Source organism: Phyllobates terribilis, unplaced genomic scaffold, assembly GCF_046119375.1.
Source record: "Phyllobates terribilis strain yellow unplaced genomic scaffold, ASM4611937v1 Scaffold_62__1_contigs__length_8034531, whole genome shotgun sequence".
NCBI lineage: Eukaryota > Metazoa > Chordata > Amphibia > Anura > Dendrobatidae > Phyllobates > Phyllobates terribilis.
The window spans coordinates 3,031,391-3,045,675 of NW_027362822.1; positions in this window are offsets into that span (position 1 = coordinate 3,031,391).

A 14,285-nucleotide genomic window follows, 5' to 3' on the forward strand; every position below is an offset into this window, starting at 1 on the left:
TGCACACGGGAGCGATTCAACCATATCACCGAGCAGCTGTAAATACTCGGAGCTCGGGCCGAGCATACTCGGACAGAACATACTCGCTCAACACTAGTTAAAACAAGTTATCACCGATCCATGGGCTCTACAGGATAGGTGATCACTTATTGAGCATTTGTGTCCGAACATTGGAAAACGCACCTATCGGAAGAATGGGGAAGTTTTATCCCTGACAGAACACTTATCCCTATTTTAAAATGCTGCGGCAGGTGGGACGTCTGACCGCAGCTCTATTCATTCTCTTAGAGACTTGCAAAAAAGAGCAGCGCTCACAGCCACTGAGAGAATGAATGGATCAGTGGTCGCATCTCACATGCCGCTCCAGTCTAATGGGGAGAAAAGCTCCACATTCTGCCGGTGTGTGCAAGCAGTCAGACCCCCACCAATCAATATTATCAATGATCCTGTGGAGAGGTGATTACTTGTTTTCACCGGAGAACCCCTGTAAGTGCATCTCTGCCGCTCTGGTCCAAGTATTTAATCGCTAAGGCCACGGCCCTACTATCAGTATTCGGTCAGTGTCCAGTCAGTATTTTTTCTCAGGAGTGGGAGCCAAAACAGGTGATGAACAATCAGAAAAAAGGTATAATAGAAACAAGTCACCAATTCTGCATTAATCAACCATTCCTGGTTTCGGCAGCCACTCCTGAGAAAAATACTGACCAAATACTGATGGTGGGGCTGTGGCCTAATGGAAAAAAATCTTTTCCTAGTTAAGATCAGCGAGAATAAAATGACCGCCATACACAACACAGTCCACTATATCAACACCAATAATACCACATACAAAAGGGACAAATATCGCCACACCTTGACTAGATCACATATTACCACTACATAGTGACCGAATAATACCACATACAAGGAACAAATATGGCCAAACTATGACCAGACCATATATTACCACCCCAAGGTGACCAAATACTACAATACTGATCATGAATACAAAACCACAATACTAACAACACTGTTATTACCACCAGCAACATTATACACAGGAGCTCTGTATATAGTGTCAGTGTACAGGTAACACAGTGATCACCAGTGACATTATAGACAGGAGCTCTGTATATAGTGTATAGGTAATACAGTGATCACCAGTGACATACACAGGAGCTCTGTATATACTATATACACACGTGGTCAAAATTGTTGGTACCCCTCGTTTAATGAAAGAAAAACCCACAATGGTCACAGAAAAAACTTGAATCTGACAAAAGTAATAATAAATTAAAAATCGATGAAAATGAACAAATGAAAGACAGACATTGCTTTTCTGCTTCCACAGAATAAAAAAAAAATAATAAACTGATAAAACAGGCCTGGACAGAAATGATGGTTCTTCTTAACTTTATATTTTGCTGAACAACCTTTTGAGGCAATCACTGCAATCAAACGACTCCTGTAACTGTCAATGAGACTTCTGCACCTCTCCACAGGTATTTTGGCCACTCCTCATGAGCAAACTGCTCCAGTTGTCTCATGGTTGAAGGTTGCCTTTTCCAGACGGCATGTTTCAGCTCTTTCCAAAGATACTCAATAGGATTTAGGTCAGGGCTCATAGAAGCCACTTCAGAATAGTCCAATGTTTTCCTCTTAGCCATTGTTGGGTGTTTTTAGCTGTGTGTTTTGGGTCATAATACTGTTGCAAGACCCATGACCTGCGACTGAGACCACGCTTTCTGACACTGGGCAGCACATTTCTCTCTAGAATCCCTTGATAGTCTTGAGATTTCATTGTACCCTGCACAGATTCAAGACACCCTGTGCCAGATGCGGCAGACCAGCCCCAAAACATAAAAGAGACTCCTCCATGTTTCACAGTAGGGACAGTGTTCTTATCTTGATATGCTTCATTTTTCCATCTGTGAACATAGATCTGATGTGCCTTGCCAAAAACTTCCATTTTTGTCTCATCTGTCCATAGGGCATTCTCCTAAAAGCTTTGTGACTTGTGAACATGTAGTTTGGCAAATTCCAGTCTGGCTTTTTTATGATTTTTTATGACCCCGTTTCCTGCCGTCTTCTGCCGCCTTCCCGACATCCGCAGCTGCTTCCCGCCATCGGACGCCATCTTCAGGACGCCGCGCGGGAAGAAGAGGGACGTGGACGTCAAAACCGCGCGAGATCCGAAGCTCCGCCCCACGCACCGACGCTGCGCAAGGTCCTGGAAGGGAGAGAGAGCGACGCTGACGTCATCAGGACGCGACGCCAGGTCCTCGTCCATAGCAGCAGCAGCGGAGCCGCGGCCTACAGAAGAGGATCGTCGGAAGGTAGGCCACGCGTAACTAGGGGGGGAGGAAGATGACGAACACAGAGGCGCCCACTACCACCAACGCAACTGCAGCAGCGGTGATGCCCTTTTCCTTGCCCTACATCCCTGGAGCGGCCTGGCTGCCCAAATACTCAGGGGAGCCCCATGCCCTAACTGACTTCAAGGAAAGGCTATACAGTTTCTTCCACGTTTACCCCCTGACAGAGGAACAGAAGGTCAGCATATTAACAGGGCAGTTAACTGGCGCAGCCCAGCGGGAGGTAAAATCATGGCCCACTGAGGAGAAAAGGACTGTGAAGGGTATTCTGGCCCGGCTGCGGGGTACCTTTGACACACGTACCTCCGCTGAGATTAAAATGAGGTTCTATGGATGTAAGCAGCGGGCACAGGACAGCATCAGAGACTATGCCCTAAATCTGCAGGAAGCCTTGAGGGCTATTCAACAAACTGACCCTGGCAGTGTGCAGGAAACGGATAAGCTGCTAATTCATAGAAGGTCTGCTGTCTAGCGCCCACAGGGCCCAACTGCGCCTCATGTTCTTTCAGAACCTCGACCTGACCTTTGCCCAATTTAAGGACAGGGCCATAAGGGTGCTCCGTGAATCTGCAACCAGTGGCGCTATAAACCCCCGGCGCCCTGCTATCACTTACCACCAGGAGGCGGCGCCCTCCTCTATGGACTCCGTGGAGGCTGATGCACAGGCCCTGAACCAAGCCCCGTCGAAAGATCTGCACCAACAAGTCCAGGAGCTGACCAGGAGCGTCGCGGCGTTGACCAGGACCGTCCAGGCGTTGCAAGTGGACCTGTCAAGACCCATCGAGCTGGCTTCAAGTCCGGAGGATGTCCCATGGCGTCGACAGAGGAGGATCCCGTCGTTCCGAGGGAGGCCCACAGATCGCTACGCAGAGGATGGACAGCCCATTTGCCGTCGATGCAACCAGCCCGGACACATTTCCAGGTACTGTAATTTAAACGGGTCCAACCTGGGGCAGAGGGCCAACCCCCAGGCATAAGATCACCAGGCCCTTACAATTGGCGTAATAAGTACGTTGGGGGGCGCCCGGTTTTACCCGTGGTGCTGGACGGTATGCCCATGAGCGCCTTGCTGGATACTGGGTCACAAGTAACCACTATCCCTTATGTACTTTTTAAGCAGTATTGGACTGATGCTGATATCACACGGTATCCAGACGGTAACTTGAGCATCATCGCCAGTAATGGCTTACCCGTGCCGCAGATGGGGTTCAAGGAGATGACCATTAAGATTGGTAAAGTTGAACTACCGGCACAGGGAGTGATTATTGTGGACATTGACCGTCGTGAAAGTCACCCTAAAATAACTGTGGGTACTAATGTAATTGAAAATTGTCTTTCAGAGGTAATTGTAATCTTACAACAGTTGGCGGTGAATGCTAGTTCCAGCCAACAGAGAGTCCTCAACAAGGAGATAAAGGCCCTGATGAGACGGCAGCAGGTAGAACTGTCTGGTGGTGAGATCGGTAGCGTAAGACTGAGTGACCCATTCCCCATTTCCATGCCTCCCAAAAGTGAAATGATGATCTGGTGTCGGACTGCAATCGGGTTGAGAGGTAGAGACTACCAAGCCATGGTAGAACCCGTGTACTCAGACAGCAGGCCCACCATTTTGACAGCCCGGGGGGTGGTTGATGTCCGTCATGGGAGGGTGCCCGTCCGCATCCTCAACATTGGGGAGAGGGAGGTACACTTACCCAGGTACGCTACACTCGCCAAGCTGTTTGTGGTCGAACACAAAGCTATCAGGGCCGTGGAACCCTTGCCTCCATCTCCTCAGGCGGAGGGTAATGGCTCCCAGAAACAAAAGGAGGACTGGTGCCAGAAACTCCACGTGGGTGCTGACTCCACTCCCCTGCACCAAAAACAAGGAGTCTACCGGGTGGTACAGGAGTACGAGAGAGTCTTTAGTAAGCACCCGCTAGACTTCGGCAGAGTAAAGGGGATAGAACACCACATCCCCACAGGGAGCCACCCACCGATAAAAGAGAGGCACAGACCTGTACCTCCTGCACATTATCAGAACGCAAGGGGCATGCTAAGAGAGATGAAAGAAGCTGGGGTTATTAGAGACAGCTGTAGCCCCTGGGCAGCCCCCTTGGTTCTGGTCAAAAAGAAAGACGGCACCATGAGAATGTGCGTCGACTATAGACAAATCAACTGTATCACTCACAAAGACGCATATCCGCTGCCTAGAATAGAGGAGTCTTTAGCCGCACTAAAATCAGCTAACTTCTTTTCTACTTTGGACCTTACTAGCGGGTACTGGCAGGTTCCTGTGGCAGAGGCTGACAAGGAGAAGACCGCCTTCACCACCCCGATGGGACTGAGCGAATTCAACTGCATGCCTTTTGGGCTCTGCAACGCACCAGGGACCTTCCAGCGGCTGATGGAATGCTGTCTAGGGCACCGAAACTTCGAGACGGTCCTCCTTTACCTGGACGACGTGATTGTCTATTCGAAGACCTACGAGGACCATCTGAAGCACCTGGCCGAGGTGTTCGAAGCCCTGGCAGGCTAAGGCCTGAAGGTGAAACCATCGAAGTGTCACCTGCTGAAACCAAAGGTCCAGTACCTAGGGCACGTGGTAAGCGCGGAAGGAGTAGCTCCCGACCCTGACAAGGTCACGGCAATCAAGAGCTGGCCAAGCCCCTCGAACATCAAAGAGGTGAGACAGTTTCTCGGGTTGGTAGGCTACTACCGAAGATTCATCCCCGGGTTCACCAAGATGGCAGCTCCTATGCAGGACCTCCTGATCGGACAGTCTAAGTCCAGGAGGCAAAAGCCGCCCTTCAAGTGGGATAAACCGGAAGAGGAGTCCTTCCGCCAGCTAAAGATGGCCCTCACAGGGGATGAGATCCTGGCCTACCCTGATTATGGCCAGCCTTTCATTCTCCACACAGATGCCAGTAATGTGGGACTGGGAGCCGTATTGTCCCAAAACCAACAGGGCAGAGAACGGGACATACGCCAGCCGGAAGCTGAGGCCCACCGAGAGGAACCCAGAGAATTACAGCTCCTTCAAGCTAGAATTCTTGGCGGTGGTGTGGGCCGTGACGGAACGCTTCAAGCATTACCTGGCCTCCGCAAAGTTCACCGTGTACACGGACAACAACCCGTTGACACACCTGGACAATGCAAGACTGGGTGCCCTGGAACAGCGGTGGATGGCCCGTCTCTCCAACTATGACTTCGTGATCAAGTACCGGGCAGGCAAAACCAACTCCAACGCGGACGCCCTATCAAGGATGCCTCACTTACCTGAAGGTGACGAAGACCCAGAAGAGCTGGAGGAGGTAGAACTCCCCGCGTTTCACCGGTATGGAGCCGCTCAACACTCTCACCGCGTGAAGGAGGAGGATCTAACAACTGTGATGATGAATCCCCTACCTCACCACAGCTGGGCCGAGACCCAAGATAGTGACCCTGCAGTCCGCCTGGTGAAAGATCTGCTGACCCGGGAAGACGCCTGCTTAGATCCAGATGCCCCAGAGGAAGCCAAGCAGCTATGGAAGGAGAAGAGCAAGCTGTTCCTCTACGAAGGCAAGTTGTGCAGAAGGATTGTCAACCACCGGACGCACGAGCTGACCTGGCAAGTCGTGGTCCCAAGGAGGGATGCAGCTATGGTCCTGGGGGCTTACCATGACAGAGCGGGACACTTCGGTTGGAAGAAACTGGAGTTCCTACTAAGAGGAAGATTCTTTTGGGTCGGCATGAGAGGAGCTGTAGAAAAATGGTGCAGAGACTGTGGCCCTTGTCACCTAAGGAGGAAGGACCGTGCCAGCCAGAAGACACCCTTGAGGCCCATCATCACCACGCAGCCTCTTGAGCTGGTAGCTCTGGACCATGTCAAATTGGCTCCCAGCCGGTCAGGATACATCTATGCCCTGACAATCGTGGACCACTATTCCCGTTTTCTAGTGGTGGTCCCGGTAAAGGACTTGACAGCCCAAACAGCGGCCAGAGCCTTCCAGCAATATTTCTGCCGTCCACACGGGTATCCGGAACAGGTCCTGACAGACCAGGGTCCAGCGTTCGAGGCTGAAATCTTCCAGGAGTTCTGCAACCTCTATGGCTGTAAGAAGATTCGTACAACGCCTTACCACCCCCAAACCAACGGGATGTGTGAGAAGATGAACAATATAGTCATTGATCTCCTGAAGACGTTGCCCCTGGAGGAACGCAGCCTGTGGCCAGAAAAACTGCCGGACCTGATAGACCTATACAACAATATCCCGGTGAATGCTACAAACTGCACCCCTGCTTACCTGATGCGAGCTAGACCAGGAAAGCTGCCCGTAGACCTGGAGATGGGAGTCCTAATACCTGAGGACACCTCCCCGGATGCGGACTGGGATACGGAAAGGCAACTGCAGTACAAGAAGGTACAGGAGAGTGTGGAGAAGAGCCTGGCCCAGGTGAGAGAGAAGCAAGAAAGACTCTTCAATCAACACGCCCCTGCTAGTCCCCTAGAACCTGGTGAGCAAGTCCTAAAGCGAAAAAGAAGGCTACATAAGTTGGACGACCAGTGGGAAAGGGAACCCTACACCGTACTGCAGTCTCACCACGACAACCCAAAGGTGTGCGTAATCACCAAGGACGGAGGAGAAACCACTAGTGTCGTCTCCAGAGACCATCTCAAAAGGTGCCCCGAGCAACTCCGTAGTGCAGAAGAGGATCAGAGTGACCTTGAACCCGCAGAGGACAAGGAAGAAATGATCAGCACCGTTCTCGGAGAGTTTCCTCAGTCCTGGATTCGCATAAATGATGCCATAGTGGTACCTGTCCTGCATTTCCTGCAACCGGCACAGCAACAACCAACACCAGAGCCGGAAGGTGAAGAGGAGCAAGCAGTTCCAGAGGCAGAAGAGCCTGTACCAGCAGCCCAGGAGAGTCAACCCTCTGCTGACAGTGAGCCTGCCATGCCTGCGGTAAGCCAAAGGACCCGCAGACAGCTGCCTGCCCTACCTGTACACCCAGCTGGTAGCTGCACCCCTAACGCTAGTGGGGAAAGCCAAGTCAGTCCACCACCAGACAGTGGGCTACGTAGGTCAACCAGGAGCACAAAGGGACAGATACCCGCTCGCTGGAGAATATAGAGTGTACTAAAATTGTAAATAACCCTGTTGCCAAATGTTGAATTGTTTGCAAAGTTACATGCATGTTTGTTAATACTCTGTTTCAGTTTCTTGCAGCTACCGTAAGGACTCACAGGTTATGGACTTTTTATAACCGGGACCTTGTATGGACTGCGTTCAGAGCCTAACCCAGGAATGAACTAAGACTGTGAAGGACTTGGGGTAGGACAGACCCCCACCTGGTTAAGGCTCCCCGTTGTGCTGGTGATATGGACACCCGGTCACAGGCCACACTGTGACCTTAAGAACTCAATTTGTGTGTCGTCTGTCTATTAATGTTTTATTGTTATGCATATTGTCTTTGTTTACTGTTTAGTCCCGGAGTACTAAATTTCACTAGGGGGGAATGTGTCACCCTGGCCTGGATGCCACAAGTGTAATTAAAGCTGTGTCTGAGAGCAGGGGGGAGGTTCTCTAGTCAGGGGAACATTAGCATGCAATGCCTCCTGTCTCAGGCCAGTAGGGGGAGCAGGCTGCCCCTATAAAAGCTGGTGCTGGGGGCAGGGTTAGAGAGAACCCAGATGACCTGTCTCAGGACTGAGACGTGTCTCAGCAGAGCAGGGACAGACAGTTGCACTGCACCTAAGAGGAAGTGTGGCAGGAGGAGAGCCACAAGCCAGAGACAAGAGGCGAAGCAAGCCTGTCTTGGCAGATAACAGACTTAATCTACCAGACTTTGGTGTCTGAGGCTGGAAGGATTCCACATCCCCCAGCAGAGAACCTGTCCGCAAGGGACTGTATATTCCTTGGCCTAAGAAGCCTGGAGGCCCTGCCACAACAGAAGGGACCAGTAAAGCCATACAAGGCTGGGAGCAGAAAGGAACCCACGTCGCAGGCCATACAGGCGAGAAAACACGGAAAGCTCGGAAACGTGGGCTGTTACCCTATCAGGAGGAGATAGCCAGAAGGAGCGCAGAAAGCACGGTAGGCCTACACCCTCACCCTGACCAGGGCCAATTTCCCCGTTGCTCTCAGACATCCAGGTCCCCTCCTAGCCGGGACTGTTTGTGGGTCAGTTTACCTGTTTAGTAAAGACCCTGGACTGCAACCTGTTGTCTGTGTGCTCCTTGCTCCTCCAGCACTATCAGCACTGGGACTCCCACTACCATCACTCCCAACATCCATTATACTGCCGTGGGGCCGCACTCTTCCCGTGGAGAGTCACACTACCCTAGCTGCACACCTCATCAGCCCCAGCGGTCTGCATGCAGCGGCGGTTCCTAATAACCGCAATCCACGGGTGGCGTAGTCGGACATTATCAGCAGAACATAGCAGACTACCATTGGCCTGACCACCCTGAGCCACGGAACCGGGTCGCCACTACTACCCCCATCGTCTCCCTATTGCCCGGATCCGAGTGCCCCACGGCCCAGGGGGCGAGTCACATGTAATACACTGACTCACCAGTGACGTCTCTAGGTGAAGTCCTTCATCTTCGCTTTTCTTCTTCATCTGGCACAGACGGCCATCACTTCTTCCAGCCAGGAATCATCTCTGCAGAAAATAACACACAGTTATCAATAACTGATCTCTTCTAGGCAATATTCCCACTCCACCCCCCGACTTCTACACTACACCAGTTGAAGAAAAAAAGCGATATAGTGCCGCCCTGCACAGTAACAGGAGCCCGCTTTTGTCCTATCCCATGGAAAACAATTTCCTAAAAAGTAAATTATATTACAGAAGTAATAATGTCTCTAATTGGACTCTAAAATAATAATGTTCCTCACTGGCCACCATAAACTAATAAAGTATGTTCCTCAATCTGGCCCCAAACAGTAATTAAGTCCCTTGTTCAGCCTGGCACCCCCATATATCCATCCTGGCCCCCCCTTCCCTGCATATATCCATCCTGACACCCCCCATATATCCCTTCTGGCCCCCATATGTCCAGTGTGACCCCTCCATATATTTATCCTAGCCCACGTGTATCGAGCCTGCCCCCTCCCATATACCCATCCTAGTCCCCCATGTGGCCCTCCTGTTCCCCCCATATATCCATCCTGGCCTCCATGTGTCCAGCCTGCCCCCCCACATATCCATCCTGGCCTCCATGTTTCCAGCCTGCCCCCCCATATATCTGTCCTGGCCTCCATGTGTCCAGCCTGCCCCCTCCCATATATCTGTCCTAAAGCCCCATGTGTCAAGCCTGCCCCCCATATATCCATCCTGGCCTCCATGTGTCCAGCATGCCCCCCCTACATATCCTTCCTGGCCTCCATGTGTCCAGCCTGCCCCCCACAATATATCCATCCTGGCCTCCATGTTTCCAGCCTGCCCCCCATATATCCATCCTACCCTTCCCCCCTGCATATATACATCCTGACACCCCCCCATATATCCATACTGGCCCCCATATGTCCAGCGTGGCCCCTCCATATATTTATCCTAGCCCACGTGTATCGAGCCTGCCCCTCCACATATCTATCCTAGCCCCCCATGTGTCCAGCCTGCCCCCCACATATCCATCCTGGCCATCATGTGTCCAGCCTGCCCCGCCCCCCATATATCCGGCCCCCCCATATATCCATCCCCCTCACATATCCATCCTGGCCTCCATGTGTCCAGCCTGCCCCACCATATAGCCATCCTGCCCACCCTTTCCCATGTGTCCAGCCAGGCTCCCCCTTATGTGTCCAGCCAGGCTCCCCCCCTTGTGTGTCCAGCCAGGGTTACCCCTTGTGTGTCCAGCCAGGCTCTCACCCTTGTGTGTCCAGCCAGGGTTCCCCCTTGTGTGTCCAGCCAGGGTTCCCCCTTGTGTGTCCAGCCAGGGTTCCCTCTTGTGTGTCCAGTCAGGGCTTCCCCTTGTGTGTCCAGCCAGGGCTCCCCCTTGTGGGTCCAGCCAGGGTTCCCCCTTGTGTGTCCATCCAGCTCCCCCCCTGTGTGTCCAGCCAGGGCTCCCCCTTGTGTGTCCAGTCAGGGCTCCCCCTTGTGTGTCCAGCCAGGGCTCCCCCTTGTGTGTCCAGCCAGGGCTCCCCCTTGTGTGTCCAGCCAGGGTTCCCTCTTGTGTGTCCAGTCAGGGCTCCCCCTTGTGTGTCCAGTCAGGGCTCCCCCTTGTGTGTCCAGTCAGGGCTCCCCCTTGTGTGTCCAGCCAGGGCTTCCCCTTGTGTGTCCAGCCAGGGCTCCCGCTTGTGTGTCCAGCCAGGGCTCCCCCTTGTGTGTCCAGCAAGGCCCCCCTTGTGTGTCCATCCGGGCCCCCCCTTGTGTGTCCAGCCAGGGTCCCCCCTTGTGTGTCTAGCCGGGCCCCCCCTTGTGTGTCCAGCCAGGGGCCCATCCCATTCTGCATCCACTCATATACACACAGACACACACACAGACACCTCTTACCTTTCTGCTCTCCCGTGCGGTGTCCTCCTTCTCCGGTGACGTCATACGCCGGCCGAGGAAGGGAGACGCGCAGCTTCAGCTGCTTCACTGGGACGTGTGTCGCGGCGGTTCAGGTAATGAACGCCGCGTGCGCGCGTCCCTGCATACACTGTGCCTGCGCTTTTAAAGGGTCCGTGCCCCTTAAAACCGCAGGTTTTTTTATTTTTTCATTCTCTTCCCCCCTCTCCTCTGCAGAAGGGTACCCCGCCAGCCCAGTCCCACCCTGTTGATGACTTATCCTAAAATCGGTCATTAATATATAAGTCCTGGACAGTCCCGTTAAGCTTGTTTTACCTAGTTATAAAAGCCCTTTAAGTCCTCATTATAAGGTAAGGTATGAATGGATCTAATTAAATTCTCCAAAGAGAACTATTTATACATTTTAGTCACTGTGAGCTTTCTACAAGATATTGCGGGCAGTATATAGCGAATATACGGACACAGAGCCATTCGCCGGCTCAGATTGTCAATAAGCACCTTGTAAATATGAGACCTTGACATCATAGGTTACTTGGCTTAATATGAAATTGTCCCTCATGTGTACCGCATTGTGGGCAGGGACTATATGTACATCACTGCAGAATATGTTGGCAATAAAAAGTCAACAGAAATGAATATCATGCAGATCCTCACCAGGACTCCAGCAGTGTCACCATCCTGCCACCATACAGCTATAGAAGGACAATAAACCTGCAGGGTTCTCCCCTCAGTTATTTTTTCCTTTAATTTTATTATCTGTTTCTTACTCACAGTGAAAGAACAGTCATCAGATATTTTATTGTTCACTTTTTATTTTACAGTCTCAGCTCTGAAGAATAGAACGTCTTATGAATAAATGACAGCTCACTTATTACAGTGGTGGCCAAAAGTATTGGCACCCCTGCAATTCTGACAGATAATACTCATTTTCTTCCTGAAAATGATTGCAATCACAAATTCTTTGGTATTATTATCTTCATTTAATTTGCTTGCAAGGAAAAAACACAAAAGAGAATGAAGCAAAAATCAAATCATTGATCATTTCACACAAAACTCCAAAAATGGGCCAGACAAAAGTATTGGCACCCTCAGCCTAATACTTGGTTGCACAACCTTTAGCCAAAATAACTGCGAACAGCCACTTCCGGTAACCATCAATGAGTTTCTTACAATGCTCTGCTGGAATTGTAGACCATTCTTCTTTGGCAAACTGCTCCAGGTCCCTGATATTTGAAGGGTGCCTTCTCCAAACTGCCATTTTGTGATCTCTCCACAGGTGTTCTATGGGATTCAGGTCTGGACTCATTGCTGGCCACCTTAGAAGTCTCCAGTGCTTTCTCTAAAACCATTTTATAGTGCTTTTGCAAGTGTGTTTTGGGTCATTGTCCTGCTGGAAGACCCATGACCTCTAAGGGCGACCCAGCTTTCTCACACTGGGCCCTACATTATGCTGCAAAATTTGTTGGTAGTCTTCAGACTTCATAATGCCATGCACACGGTCAAGCAGTCCAGTGCCAGAGGCAGCAAAGCAACCCCAAAACATCAGGGAACCTCCGCCATGTTTGACTGTAGGGACCATGTTCTTTTCTTTGAATGCCTCTTTTTTTTTCCTGTACACTCTATGTTGATGGTTTTTCCCAAAAAGCTCGACTTTTGTCTCATCTGACCAGAGAACATTCTTCCAAAACATAGTAACATAGTTTGTAAACATAGTTAGTAAAGCCGAATAAAGACTTGCGTCCGTCAAGTTCGACCTGTTAGTTCTGTAATTGGTAAAGTTGATCCAGAGGAGGGCAAAAACCCCAAATGATTTGGCCAATCTTCACCTGAGGAAAAATTCCCTCCTGACTCTGAAACCAGCAGTCAGAATAAATCCCTGTATCAACTTACTATTTTATTTTATTTTTAAGTATATGCTGAAATCTGCCTGGTATCTAGAAATGCATCCAGTCCCCACTTGAACTGGTGTAGTGAATCTGACATCACCATCTCCTCACTCTGTGAATTCCATATTCTCACTGCTCTTACCGTAAAGAACCCCTCTAGTGACGCTTACCCAATCTGAGTATATTCCATTTATAACCACCCTCTGCCTTCTATCCCTTAGCCAGTTAGCTACCCACTTGCAGACATTTTCCCCCAGCCCCATCATTCTCATTTTGTATACCAACCTATTATGTGGCACGCTATCGAAAGCTTTTGAGAAGTCGAGATACACGACATCCACTGGTTCCCCCTGATCTACTCGAGAGCTAATCTCCTCGTAGAAGTCAATCAGGTTTGTTTGGCAGGAGCGATTCCTCATGAATCCATGTTGGTTCGGGATTAAAAGATTATTAGCATCAAGATGCTCCGTAATTGCCTCTTTAATGAAGCTTTCAAAAATTTTGCCCACAACGGACGTCAGACTCACCGGCCGATAGTTTCCGGCGTCACTTTTCGCTCCCTTTTTGAATATTGGCACTACATTCGCCTGTCGCCAATCAAGTGGCACAGACCCAGTCTCAACAGAGTCCTTAAATATAAGATATAACGGTCTGTCTATCACATTACTTAGTTCCCTTAGTACCCGTGGGTGTATGCCATCAGGTCCTGGTGATTTGTTTATTTTAATGTTACTGAGGCGTTTCTGTACCCCAGCTTGGGTTAGATTTGTCATACTTAGTGGAGGATTAAGTTTGTCACTTCTCATTTCTCCTGTTAGTTTGATTTCCTTTGTGAAAGTTGTCGAAAAAAAATTATTTAATAGATTAGCTTTATCCTCATCTTTCTCTATGATTTTGCCTTCCTCACTTTTTATTGGTCCAATATTATCCGATTTAATCCTTTTACTATTTATATACGTAAAGAACAGTTTGGGATTTGATCTACTTTCCCTAGCAATATGTCTCTCTGTTTCCTCCTTCGCTATTTTTATTTGTTTTTTGCAGGTTCTCGTTTTTTCCTTGTAACACATTAGTGCCTCCTTACTGTTTTCCTGTTTTAATCTCTTGAATGCCTCTTTTTTGCTATTTAACGCCCCTTTTACGTTCTTGTTCAACCATATTGGTTTCCTCTTATTTCTGGCCCTTTTATTCCCATACGGTATATACCTCTCGCACTGAGTATTCAGAATTCTTTTGAAGACTATTCGTATTCCTTTGATTAAGAACTTTGTCCCAGTCAATAAGTTGAAGGCTTTCTTTCAGCTGATCAATCTTAGCCCTCCTAAAGTTTAATGTTTTTGTTGTTCCCTTATTGATAACCCTACTGAAGGGCATTTTGAAGTCGATAATATTATGGTCGCTATTACCTAGGTGCCCCCCTATCTGTACCTCAGTTATTCTATCAGGCCTATTAGTCAATATTAAGTCCAACACGGCCTTCCCTCTCGTTGGTTCCTGCACTAGTTGGGAGAGATAATTATCCTTAATATTTGTCAAGAACCTTTTTCCTTTCTGAGATCTACAG